This window comes from Magnolia sinica, chromosome 1 (assembly GCF_029962835.1).
Source record: "Magnolia sinica isolate HGM2019 chromosome 1, MsV1, whole genome shotgun sequence".
In the NCBI taxonomy this organism is placed as follows: domain Eukaryota; kingdom Viridiplantae; phylum Streptophyta; class Magnoliopsida; order Magnoliales; family Magnoliaceae; genus Magnolia; species Magnolia sinica.
This window is the reverse complement of record NC_080573.1, coordinates 69,614,068-69,626,878: the sequence shown is the minus strand read 5'-3', so window position 1 is coordinate 69,626,878 and position 12,811 is coordinate 69,614,068. Positions and strand designations below refer to the sequence as shown.

At 39.1% G+C, this 12,811-nt stretch overlaps 1 protein-coding gene across 1 annotated transcript in view; it reads right to left on the bottom strand.

The window, feature by feature from the left end:
- The window catches only part of LOC131250815 (eukaryotic translation initiation factor 3 subunit A), a 30,403-nt gene extending 17,807 nt beyond the window's left edge, over window positions 1-12,596 (bottom strand). Inside the window, exon 1 of the mRNA XM_058251157.1 lies at window positions 12,439-12,596. The gene's annotated coding sequence lies outside the window, so the exon portion shown is untranslated. The remainder of the gene's footprint in view (window positions 1-12,438) is intronic.
- Window positions 12,597-12,811: the final 215 nt, after the last annotated feature.

Sequence of the window (12,811 nt, the reverse complement as noted above, 5' to 3'; positions counted from 1 at the left end):
AGTGCTGCCTGTCAAACACATTTTGAGTGAGGTGTCCAAACATACTCGTCACAAAGCTTTCCTAGCATCTTTCTTGATTTTTTTAATGTAAATTTGTGGAACTCCGGATGTTGTTCGTGAAGAAGCTTAAGTAAACTTATTTTCTCCAATTCACCATCAAGCAAATCTCTACTCAGCTGTATATTCCATACCACTGAGATGCTATTGCAGGAGACTTGATCATTCATTAACTATCATCTTTCACCACCCAGAATAACAGTGAAATGGCTAGTTTAAGGGCCCAATCTCCATACCAATAATCCTTCCAAAATCTAATTCTCAAACCATCTCCTAAGAGATAATCAACGTTTTGTGGAATTGCTTCCTCAATTCTGAATATAACCTATCAGGCACCATGTGCCCGATATGAAGAGGCCTTAGTAAACCAGCCCCCATTCCAAGCACCATATTTGCATGAAATAATGCGAGAGCAAAAATGATCCAGTTCCACACCCAATCTCCATAGCCACTTGCCCAAGAGTGCCATATTCATAACCTTTAGCGACTTGATACCTACTCCACCACCTTCAAACGAGTTTCCTTCCATTCAACAAGATGAAATTTATGAAGATTCTTCATCCCTCTCCAAAAAAGTCTGTCTTCCCCAAAATTGACACCGGGCATGGAAAAGTGACAAAATACAAGGGCATATTGGAGAGAGCCAATTTGATTAGGGTGATACTTCCCCCCAAAGGTAGACATCACCTTTCCACACCGAAGATTTTACATCTTTAGATGGCTTGCTGTTACAAAGCAGAAGGCCGAGGTATGTTCCAAGCATCATTCTAGCTCTACATCAAAAGGATAGAGCATAGGAAAAGTGACAAAATACAAGGGCATATTGGAGAGAGCCAATTTGATTAGGGTGATACTTCCCCCCAAAGGTAGACATCACCTTTCCACACCGAAGATTTTACATCTTTAGATGGCTTGCTGTTACAAAGCAGAAGGCCGAGGTATGTTCCAAGCATCATTCTAGCTCTACATCAAAAAGATAGAGCATAGGTATCAACCTCTTCCTTCTCCAGAGGATACCTATAATCTCACTCTTTTGGAGATTGAGTTTTTGGCCTGATTCCTGTCTTGCAATAGTCTCAGATTTTCCTAACACCGCTTCAAAACATATAAGCACTACTAGTCTCGAATTCCTGACTTGCGTTTCATTTGCATCATAGAAGATAATCATGTCATCAGCAAATTGTAGGTGCAAAATCTGAAATTTTGCATTTTCAACTTTAAAGCCCCCTCAATAAGGTTTGTTGCTCTAGCTCTAGCCGTATTCATCATCATGCTTAAATGCTTCAACAATCACCACAAAGAAAAGGGGAAAGAGGGTCCTCTTGCCGAAGCACCCTAATGCCTCTAAAAAATCACTTGGGAGACCCATTTATAATCACCGAGTAATGAACTGACTCCTTGCATTCCATCATTCATAACCTCCTTCTGTGACCAAACCCCATCCACCTTAACATGTAATCCAGGAACTTCCAATCCACATGATCATTGGCTTTTTCCATGTCCAATTTGCAGAAAATCACTTATTTGCACACTCTATATCTGAAGAAATCACTTATTTGCACACTCTATATCTGAAGAAATCACTTATTTGCAGACTCTATATCTGAAGTCAAGACACTCATGAGCCACCAAGGCACCTTTAAGGATCTGCCTCCAGTAGATAAATGCCCTTTGAGCTCTAAGATCACCTTACCATACACTGATATGAATCTTGTAGTCATCCGCTCTGCGAGGATCATATAAGGACACATGAGTAAGATGATCAGCCTAAAATCTTTAAACCCCTCAGCCCCCTCAGGGATAAACATAATAAAAGATGAACCCATCTCCTTTAGAATATTGATGATGGAATGAAATTCAAATGCAAAGTTCAGCACATCCAATTTGATTACATCGCAAAAATATAGAAAGAAAGCTATACAATATGCCTCAAGATTAGGAGCTTTGGCACTGCCTAGCTATTTGATAGCTGCAAACACCCCTTCCTCCTCATAAGGCCTTTGTAACCACTCTGCATCCTCACAGGCCGCCTGTCAAAAGCTAGGCTATTAAGCTGCGGTCAGCTCCAAGTTTCTCCAAAAAGGAGCTTAGGAGTAAAAATCAACAATAGATTTACAAAAAGGTTCACATTTTTAAATTCTTTGTCCATTGACCACAAGACTTTGGAACCTGTTGCATCTTCTAAGGGTGTTAGCTATGGCATGAAAAAAAAAAAAAAAATTTCATATTCTTATCACCCACCATCCATCTCCAGCATTGACACCATTTGTTCTTCTTTTCTCACCTTTTAGTCAAAGTCTAGCTTGATCCTGATTTGATGATTTCCCTCTTCATCTAAGTGTACAGTTGTCCCCTACTTTCTGTCCAAACCCTGAATCTCGTTGAGAATGGAAGCTTTTGCCCTTTCAATTTCCCCAAAATGACCTTCGCACCATTGCTTAATGCAGCCTTTAAGCAATCTGAGTTTAGTCATCAATCTTTTATCTACTCTCCTTCACTTTCCACGCAAACTCTTGTTCTTCAACCCACACCAACTCGAACCAAAACGGAGCTAGATCCCATGATTTCGTTCACGAAACGAGCAAAACGGGGCCATGATCTAAAGTGGGCCTAGCTAGTCCTCTTTGAGAACATCCGGGTGGAACATCCGGGTGGAGCTACTTCCACTTGGAGGACACAACAAAGCTATCAATTCCCATCAACAACATATCAAAGTTGCGGGGGAGTATATCAGACACTACTATTTTTTTTTATATCTTGACCTGAGGATGACAGGACAGGAATCACAGGATAGGAGAAGTCACCGAGATATTAAAGACTTTAAATAGAATGAACATTGTAATTTATGCAAGTCCTCAAGTATATAATATAGAATAAATTATGAAAAATAATAGAAAACACCTACATGTGAGACATTTTGATATTACATTCATTCTAATATATCTATCATTGATATTAGATAGTTAGAAAATTAAATCTATGAGTTTGCAATCAATTTCAGGTTATCAGGTTCATAAATTCATCAGCCCAATACAACTTTCTCACCAAAGAGTGGACCGTTACACCACCATAAACATGTTCAAAATTATAAATGAATACATATTTGGAATATTTAGACTTTTCCGGATTTAATGGATATTTTTTCTTTTCTTCTTTTTGACAAAAAAAATTGACCGTTACAAGGGTCGTATTGGCCGTTACTGACCCACATCAACCATTACAGACCCGCATCGGCCGATATGGGTCGTAACCGTATCGGTAATGGTGGGGACCGTTAGTCTATTATGCCCACCGTTACCGCAACAGTACACCTTGGCCATCATACAACTTCAGGCACCTCACATATACCACTTGTACCATAATTCAACTTCAAGTGCTCACATAAGCCGTATATGCCACATGTGTCACTATTCATCTCTAAGCATACCACATATCACATGTGCTAATCTAGCACATGCTAGTGGTTGCCTAAAAAATTTTCTAAGAATTTATTTATTTTTTGCCAAACAACAAACTTGAAAATAAATCCTAAATTTTTAAGAAAAACTTGTTGAAAAAAAAAAAAACAAAGAAAATAATATTTTCTTTTCCACAATTTCTTGGAAATAAGGTTTCCCAAGAAACATTATTTCCTTTCTCATGCTTTTCTTGAATCCAAACAGGCCCTTATGGAATACTTTAATAGTGCATGAGCTACATAACATGTAGCATAAGATATTGATTACTACTAAATATGTAATAAAATAATAGGAAAATAGGCCAAATAGCAAAAATAAAGATAAAAACAGTAACAAAGAGAGATGACCAGGTACAGCAGTTGTATCATAAATTATGATACATGATACAACCATTGTTTTCCCTCCAAACATTCCCGTGTAGGATATGCATTCCATCAAAAAGGTGGAACACCACGATAATCATCAAAAATTAAAACCAAGTCAATAAATTCATCAGTTTGGACCAATTCACCAATGTTACCTAGATCACGAATGAGTCTATATATAAAACTATATTGCATGAACTTTTTCTAAACATTATAGTGCATAAACTTGGTGTATGTATTGAATCAATGGGCATTATCCTTACGCCCAACATACGACATGCCAAAGTAAGTAGCACACCAAGTACCTATTCCAATACCATGCCAAAATGGCCTACGATCCAAGTAACCTTGATTGGGACACAACATCAAAATCAATGCAAAACCCTGGTATGACTCAGTGTACAAGTGTGGCCCACCCAACGTATGAATCAGACCTAACTCAATTCGAGGTGATAATCATGGAGTGCCCCACCCACTTAGGAGTATCAATGGGCCAATGCAATCAATGGGTACCCATTGGGCCGGGTATGGGTGTCGATGTGGGTTTGGGTTTTTCTTTTCTTTAGCCAAATTAATAAATGAGCAAGTGTGGGTATACCCCAACCCATACCCGAACCCAATTATGTATAGATAAATAAAAAATAAATAATATAAATATATATTCCATGTATTAAAATATTTGACCATCTAAATGTTTCAAAAAATATTGGAACATCTAAATCAAACCTACCATCATTTTGATATAGCCATGTGGCCTACCTGAGGTGTAAAAACGGCTTATGATGCAAGTGCTAGCATGTAGGATCATGTACAATTTATGTACCAAACCAAAAGTTTTCGTGTAGAATTTATATACCAAATCAAGATTGCAATAAAATAGGGAGTTATTGATGCTCAAATTGTGCATGAAACTTGATGCACGGCACTTAGAAATTGTAAATGTGGCAAACAATATCTCAAATTAAACGTAAATTGTCAAATTTATTGTTTGTAAGTAATAGACCTAAAATAAAATTGGTTGAACAATCTTAACCCCCAATTCCTAAACACATGTTTGTTGAAATAGGACCATTGAATATTTTTCACTTTTAAAACTCCAAAACCCATTCACCAATCCGACAAATAGATAATAATAAAAGCTTATTTTTGTTTCATTCTACATCTAATCTAAGGCCCACGATTTGGACGGTTTATATTTTCATTACTTGCACTTTAAGTATGCAATTTCACTATGATAGCACTTTGGTTTCAATCATATGATGGATTAAATTCAACATGAAGAAGTTGTTTTCTAGTGTTTTAAACCTAAAATAGAATGCTATCATGCTATATTCTATGTTTTCTGGAAAAAAAAAAAAAAAAAACCCATAATTTTTTTATTTTTCTATAAAATTTAATCTTTCGAGTTAATTTGGAGGGGAGAGAAGGGGAGGAAAGGTTACATCTCAAATCATAAATAGGTACCTGATACCCTAATAAGTACACAAACGCCTTACAAAGGTATGATATGGGTGCAATTTCAGGCTCAACATGGATAAGGATGTGGGTATGGGTACAGGTGCAATGCCCATTGGTGGGCATAGGTATGGCTATGGGTACCCCTATACCTGGCCTAAACCCAACCCATTAATACCCCTCCGCTAACTTTTTGCCCCAATAGAATATTCTACATAGGTAACATATTGGTGGGAAAATAACCGTTGTATCATGACTTACAAATCATTTGGATGCCTGTAAATTGGACTAGTGGGAAATAAATATAGGTAAATGGATTGCAAAGAGTGTTTGGATGCTAAACAATGCCTGAAAATGGCTTATAGGCTGTAAAGCATTTATAGCTTTGCAGATGAAAACCTACTAAAAAAGAGTGATTTCATTTACCTATAAATGAAATTTAGCCTAATAGCTAGATTTTTTTAAGTTGGCTATAAAGGGAGCATTGCAGCTCGCTTCTCCAACATCACCCTCCCCCAATGGCTCTCACACTCAGCAACATTTGGTGATCATTGTTGTGGCAAGGCCCCTGCCTACGAGCTCCACAAACTCTCTCACTCATAGCCCCCTTTCTAACAACATTTGTCACTTCCCAACTAACTCTAAGCGATCTCTAAGCTTCCGAGATCTCTCACTCCACTAGTATACTCTCTCTAGCAGGCAGTAACTCTCTCTCTCTCTCTCTCTCTCTCTCTCTCTCTCTAATGCAAACCCGAATGGGAAAGCAAATGGATTAATAAGAAAAGAAAGAGATTGCGGGAAAAGACCCAACAAACCTCTAGCCAAATGCTAGAGATCACGAATGCAAGACTGTGAGTAAGCTCAACAGTCCTCTAGTCATAAACTAGAGATCACTTTCCCCCTTCAAAAACTACCGTAGAGAATAAGAAAATTTCATAAGAAAAAAAATTCATTCAACTTGTTTTATTCCACAAGTCATAGGCCTTATTTATAATCAAACCTTACAATCTATAATAAAAGCCATGCAATCTAAAAATCTGAAAAAATAAGAAAGTACCTAAATAACAAAGCATTGTAACTAAGAAAGTGCCTAAATAAGAAGATACTTAAGAAAAATCTAAAATTATTCCCCTGCCTATTATAAAGATATGAAAGGAGGGAATTTCTTAATCTAGAGATTTGAAAGAAAATGAAAGTAGAGATGAGCTAAAAGGGGAAGTGAGCATTTTCTTGTGCAAATGAGCGGAGCATGCTCGCGTGATATGCGGGCCTTTTCTTCGAATCTTGATCAATCAGCATGTGTGGCCATTTGGTTGCATCAATTCCACCCGGCTTCGAAAACAACTCGTCCTTGAGTTTAAATTGGTAGTCGTAATCTCCTACAAAGATCCTCATTAGTAGCGCGTCTTCTTTGGCTTCGTTTTTTTTTTTTTTGAAAGATCACGCAAGATTATATTAAAAAAGAGGCAAAAACACATGGGGGGAGCTTAGCAGGCCTGCTGAGAGGGCAAACAAAGCTAAGCTCCAAGAAAAAGAAGGTTATAATCCTTCAAGGAATCTACATGAACAGCCCATTCTAAAATTAGCCGCTTGGCTTTGGAGGAGACAACGTAGGCCGGATTAGAAGTATCCCTGAAGCATCTACCGTTTCGTTCTTCCCAAACTGACCACCATACAACAAGGATGGCCATTCTCCAAAGACGGGATCAATGCTTGCCTAAACTGACCCCGTGCCAAGCCTTGAGGAGGGAGACCACTGAACCTGGAGAACACCAGCAGATTTTGAAACAGTCGCAAAAATCAGCCCAAATGGAGGAGATGAAGGGACAATGCACTAGCAGGTGGTCTATCGATTCTTCCATCTTCATACAGCAGAGGCAAATGTTAACCAAACGCATCCCCTTCTTACTCAGATTGTCCACTGTCTTCTTCGGCTTCGTTGGTAGTTGATGGTGGAGACCTACATGCCTAACGGGTAGCTGGTGCTTAATATGGTGTTGAAACATGGACCATCTTTTCTTCTGTTTCATGTTGGTCTTCCACGTTCTAAACATTAATTGTGGCCCCTCCATAATAATCCACTTCTAATTTGCATACCTTGATTGATGTTGAGATGGTACTATTTTATTTTTATTTTTATTTTTTAGAAGCAACGAACTGAAAAACCATAAAAAGGGGGAACAAGCAACAAGAAAGCAAAAGAAAAGCAAAAAAGCAAAGGAGCAGAATTGTTGAGGTAGCAGAAAGCCCCTAACTACCTAAAAAAGTAAAATCAACACTATTCAAATCCTTGACATTTACAGCCCATTCTAAAACCATCCTTTTAGCCCTAGCCCCCACCGCTACAGCAGTAGACGATCTGTTATTGAAGCATCTTTCGTTTCTTTCTTTCCAAACCGCCCACCAAATCGCCAGGATGGTCATACACCAGATCTGCAATTTGTTTTTTCCAAGATTGACCTCGTTCCACGCCATCAACATCATAGCGGCGAACTCCGGAACACACCAGGAAAGGGAAAAGAGCCCACAAAAATGAGAGAGAATCGAGGAAGTAAAGGAGCAGTGGACCAGCAAGTGGTCCACTGATTCCACCTTACACATGCAACAGAGGCAAATGTTGACGATCTGCATGCCTCTCTTGGCCAAGTTATCAATAGTTAGGATTTTGTTCTGAGCCGCTAACCATCCGAAACATCTGAATTTAGGAGGAGCATGATATTTCCAAACAAAAGGGGTCGCGTCGCAGGAAGACCTATTGAGATGGTACTATTGTGTTGACCTCTATAGAGTTTGCCACTATGGTTGTAGCACTATCCATCTCTTTGACCATCGGATCATCCATATATGTTAAACCTCTGGTCTCCTCAATTGGATCATCCATCAGCTGATCTTTAGGTTTCACTTGAATTTCCTCTGACATGACCATTGATCCATCAATCAATCCAAAGTGGGATTCCTTTTGGGTTGCCACACTATCTATAACCACGTCATTCCTTGGAATGCTAGATAAAACAGATTAAAGCCTATAGAGCTTTTCCTGTTCAATTAAGGGCTCAAAGCAAACTCTCACAAATTCCTTGAGTTCCTCGAATTTATTTGCAATATCTTCATTGCATGCTTTAAGCTCCTTCTTGACCTCCTGCAAGTTCTCCTTCCGCATCTTTTGAATATTCTTAGGCGTCACTGACATTTCCGTGCGATAGGATGCTTTTATATAACCGACATATGGGGAGGGGTGTTGAAAGGAATCACCATAAGGCAGATATGAAAATGCTTATGACTCAAGGTGATATGAATGGCGATCTTGATCGAAGTAACACAGATAAGAATAGCGCGATGGATATTGAAAGGCATGGGAGTCCGAATAGGGATAATTGCATGACACATGAGAAGATCTTCCTATCCATGACATCTTCTTCTTCTTCTTTCAGTTTCCGAAGAGCATAACTTGCTCTGATACAAATTTAATGCAAACCTGAATGGGGAAGCAAATGGATTAATAAGAAAAGAAAGAGATTGCGGGAAAAGACCCAACAATCTGAAAATGTGAGCCTATGGCGTAATGGGATTATCAGGGCTGCGCTTTGCGGAAGTTTGGCAGAGCTAAGGAATGAAAGCTATGTCCTAGAGGGAGAGTGATTATGACCAATTTAAAATTATACCTATTTAAAACAGTAATTGCCTAACTAAACTAATTAACAATTAAACTAAGCAAAGCAATATAACTCTAAGGCTTCCAAGCCAATAAAGTGTCCAATCACATAGACTACAATAGATATGCAAATAAGCAACTAGTCTATATCAAGATAGTATATATGTGTGCGTGAGATGTGCTACATATCAATCACTAATAATTCATCTAATCATGCATGTATAATGTAAACATTCAAACTCACAAGCTTAATTAAATAAATTGCGTAAATGACAATCCCAAACATAATCATATATAGTGGTTCGGCTACTTGCCTACTCCAGTACCGGCGGACACGCTCAACCCATGAGTGTACCAGATTTCACTATCAGAGGTTTTAAATCACGTTCACCTCAAACCTTTACAGCCCTACACAAGGACTCTAAATTTAGGCTCTACACAAGAACCCGGAATTTTAGGCCCTACATAAAGGCTAAGTTCTTACACAAGAACCTAGAGGTTTTAGGCCCCTACACAAGAGCCAAGGTCCTACACTAGAACCTAAGGTTTTATGCCCCTACACAAGAACCCAACATGTATTCTCCCACCGGAGGCTCTCGCAAGAGACTTTAGATGGTTTCTCGTTAGGCTAACCAACAACCTTGGTCCTACACAAGAACATGAAATTAACCATGAAATTTAGGCCCTACACAAAGGCCAAGGTCCTACGAAAGAACCTAGTTTGAGTTTGAGTTTGGATACTCTTAGCCTCAATCCTACACAAGGAAAGAGACTAAACTGAACTCCTACACTTGACAACTTATCGAATTGAGCCCCTTTTATAGCGTCTTCTTGGGTTGTTGGATCTCCGCTCTCCCATGCTTCAATTAGCTCCCCGATGCTCCCTCGATCATAATGTCGCTGCTTTGCCAAGGCTTCAACTCCAAGATTAATCATCTTGCATATGATGCTCCTCCGAGGTGACCAAGGTGATGGGAGGTTGGTTGAATCTCCTACAACTAGTGGGAAGTTGTTTTTCCTAAGGATTCAACTAGATGGGTCTCCTAGATGATTTGGACAATGGTCTGCCAAGATCGCTTAAGTCTAATCTCTAAGAAATAGAAGAGTTCAAGCACATCTCCAATGGTGATATTGGAATCCTCATTAGAGTTGTAATCTCAAGAAAGATTGCTTAGAACGCGATGGCATAGAGGCTTGGGATGGAGGATATGAACATGGAATATCCTAAGCTTTTATTGCACCAAAAACCCATCGAAATGTCCAAGAACCAAATGCCCTTTATAAAAAGTTTGAGGTCCAACGATCAAAAAACGGGCAGAAAATGACCCTGTAGATGTCATCGAAGATTCCTCAATGCCATCAAACATTTCCAGACAAAATATGAGTTTTCTTGCTAGACTGTTATGGACCATTACCGATGTCATCGAAACTTAAATTTCGATATCGTCGAAGGTACCTTGATGCCATCGAAAAAATCAGAGGAAATCCAGTTGGTTGCTGGACCTTTCTGACTCTTGTTCGATGTCATCAACCAGGCCTTCGATGTCATCGAAGGTTGTTCAATGACAGCTCGATGTCATCGAACATCAATCGAAAACTATTGTTTTGGGCTATCTTTTACACAGCAGCTTCGCACCTCTTCTAGCCTTATTTATCATGTTTTTCTTGGTCTCCTAAGGCTAAGGAATGAACAATTAGGTATTCCTATTAGGTCAAGATCATCTAGAGATATATGGATTGTTTTGGGTCAAGGGTTAGGGTCACCAATGCACCTGTTTTACCTGTTCTTTACTCCTTGACGCTTCGTCTTCACTTATGTCTTCGGACTTCAATTTCCAAAGGCTCAACCGACTACTTGACACAACGACTCATGTGATTGACAAATAGAGTGCAAAAATCAGTGCACTAACACAATCCTCTAGCCAAATGCTAGAGATCGCGAATGCAAGACTATGAACAAGCTCAACAATCCTCTAGTCGTGAGCTAGAGATCACTTTTCCCCCTTCAACAGCTACCATTGAGAATAAGAAAATTTCATGAGAGAGATTTCATTCAACTTGTTTTATTCCACAGGCCATAGGCCTTATTTATAATCAAACCTTACAATATATAATAAAAGCCATGGAATCTAAAAATCTAAAAAAAATAAGAAAGCACCTAAAAAAATAAAGCATTATAATTAAGAAAGTGCCTAAATAAGAAGATACTTAAATAAGAAAAATCTAAAATTATTTCCCTGCCTAATATAAAAATATAAATGAAAGAAGGAATTTCCTAATCTAGAGATTTGAAAGACAATGAAAGTAGAGATGAGCTAAAAAAGGGAAGTGAGCATCTTCTTGTGCACATGTGCGGAGCATGCTCGCGTGAGATGCGGGCCTTTTCTTCAAATCTTGATCAATCACCATGTGTGGCCATTTGGTCGCATCTCTCTCTCTCTCTCTCTCTCTCTCTCTCTCTCTCTCTCTCTCTCTCTCTCTCTCTCTCTCTCTCTCATAAAGGGAATTTGAATTAGCGGGCCCACTTCTATGGCTCACCTAATGCTTGGTTTAACGTAAGGATAAGCCCCAAGTTTTACTGAGATGGGCTCAATCCAATTATCCATCTTAAATGAAGCCTTTATGTGTCATTTGAAAATTTACAAGGATTTACCTCACCAAGCTTTGTCGGGCATGAATAGCCAATTACAAGCTTTAAACAATTTACAGGTTATTCACACAGACAACTATTTACCTTATAAACAAATTATAGCTTAAAGCAAAACAGGACAAGCTATAAACAATTTGCGCCTCTAATTCAATTACCTACAATTCATTTACCACATGTAAGGCATCCAAACAAACCCTTATGATAAAACCACTAATTGATAAATTCTCAAAAAATAAAAAATAAAAAATAAACATATATATAAAGAAAACTCTCAATAAAATATATGCTTGATTTTTCAAGCAAGATCACGTTCAGAACAAGGTATCAAAAGCCAAACCACTTACATTCAGCCCCCCCCAAAAAAAAAAAAGTTTTTAAGATAACTGCCTTAATATCACACACACACACACAACACAAAAAGCATCAAACACCCAGAGGCCTGCATGGAGGCCACAGTGTTGTGCGCATGCCATCCAAACAACATATCAAGTGAGCCCCACCATGATAATGGGATGCCCCAAAAATCAGTCTCATACAATCATCAGGTGGACCACACCTTCAAAAAGCAATGGACAGCCTCCGAAAAACCTTACGTGGTGGCCTGCATGATGATTGGATCGACCCTGACCCTGCTGGGCAGATCGGATGCTATACACACACCACAGTGGGCCCAACATGAATAAGCGTTGTAGGATAAGCTTATCCAACAACACTGCAGAGGAAGCTTCTCGAAAAACCCTAAAAAACTTCATCCAAGGACAAACAAAGGGGTAAGGAAGACGATTAGGGCTAAGAACATACCTCTTTCTTAGCTTTTGTCCGGCATGGTTTCGTTAGGTTGAGAGAATAGAGCGGCTCAAGTTTTTAGCGGGCGGTTGGGGCGCCGTTCAACTATAGCACTAGGGCTTATGAATGATCTCTTTCCAGAGCCATATTTAAAACATGGCTGTGACCCTTCCACCTTTGGGTGGAGTTGCAGGCGAGTCTGCAGCCCTAAGCTCCGTAGGGCCGACCGTGATATCTGTGCTATATCCACTCCGTCCATCCGTTTCCGTAGCTCACTTTAGAAATTATTTAAACCATAAGGCTGATCGGAAGCTCAAGTGGACCACACCACGAGAAACAGTAGGGCTAAAAACGCCCACCATTGAAACCTTTCTAACACCCACGGTTA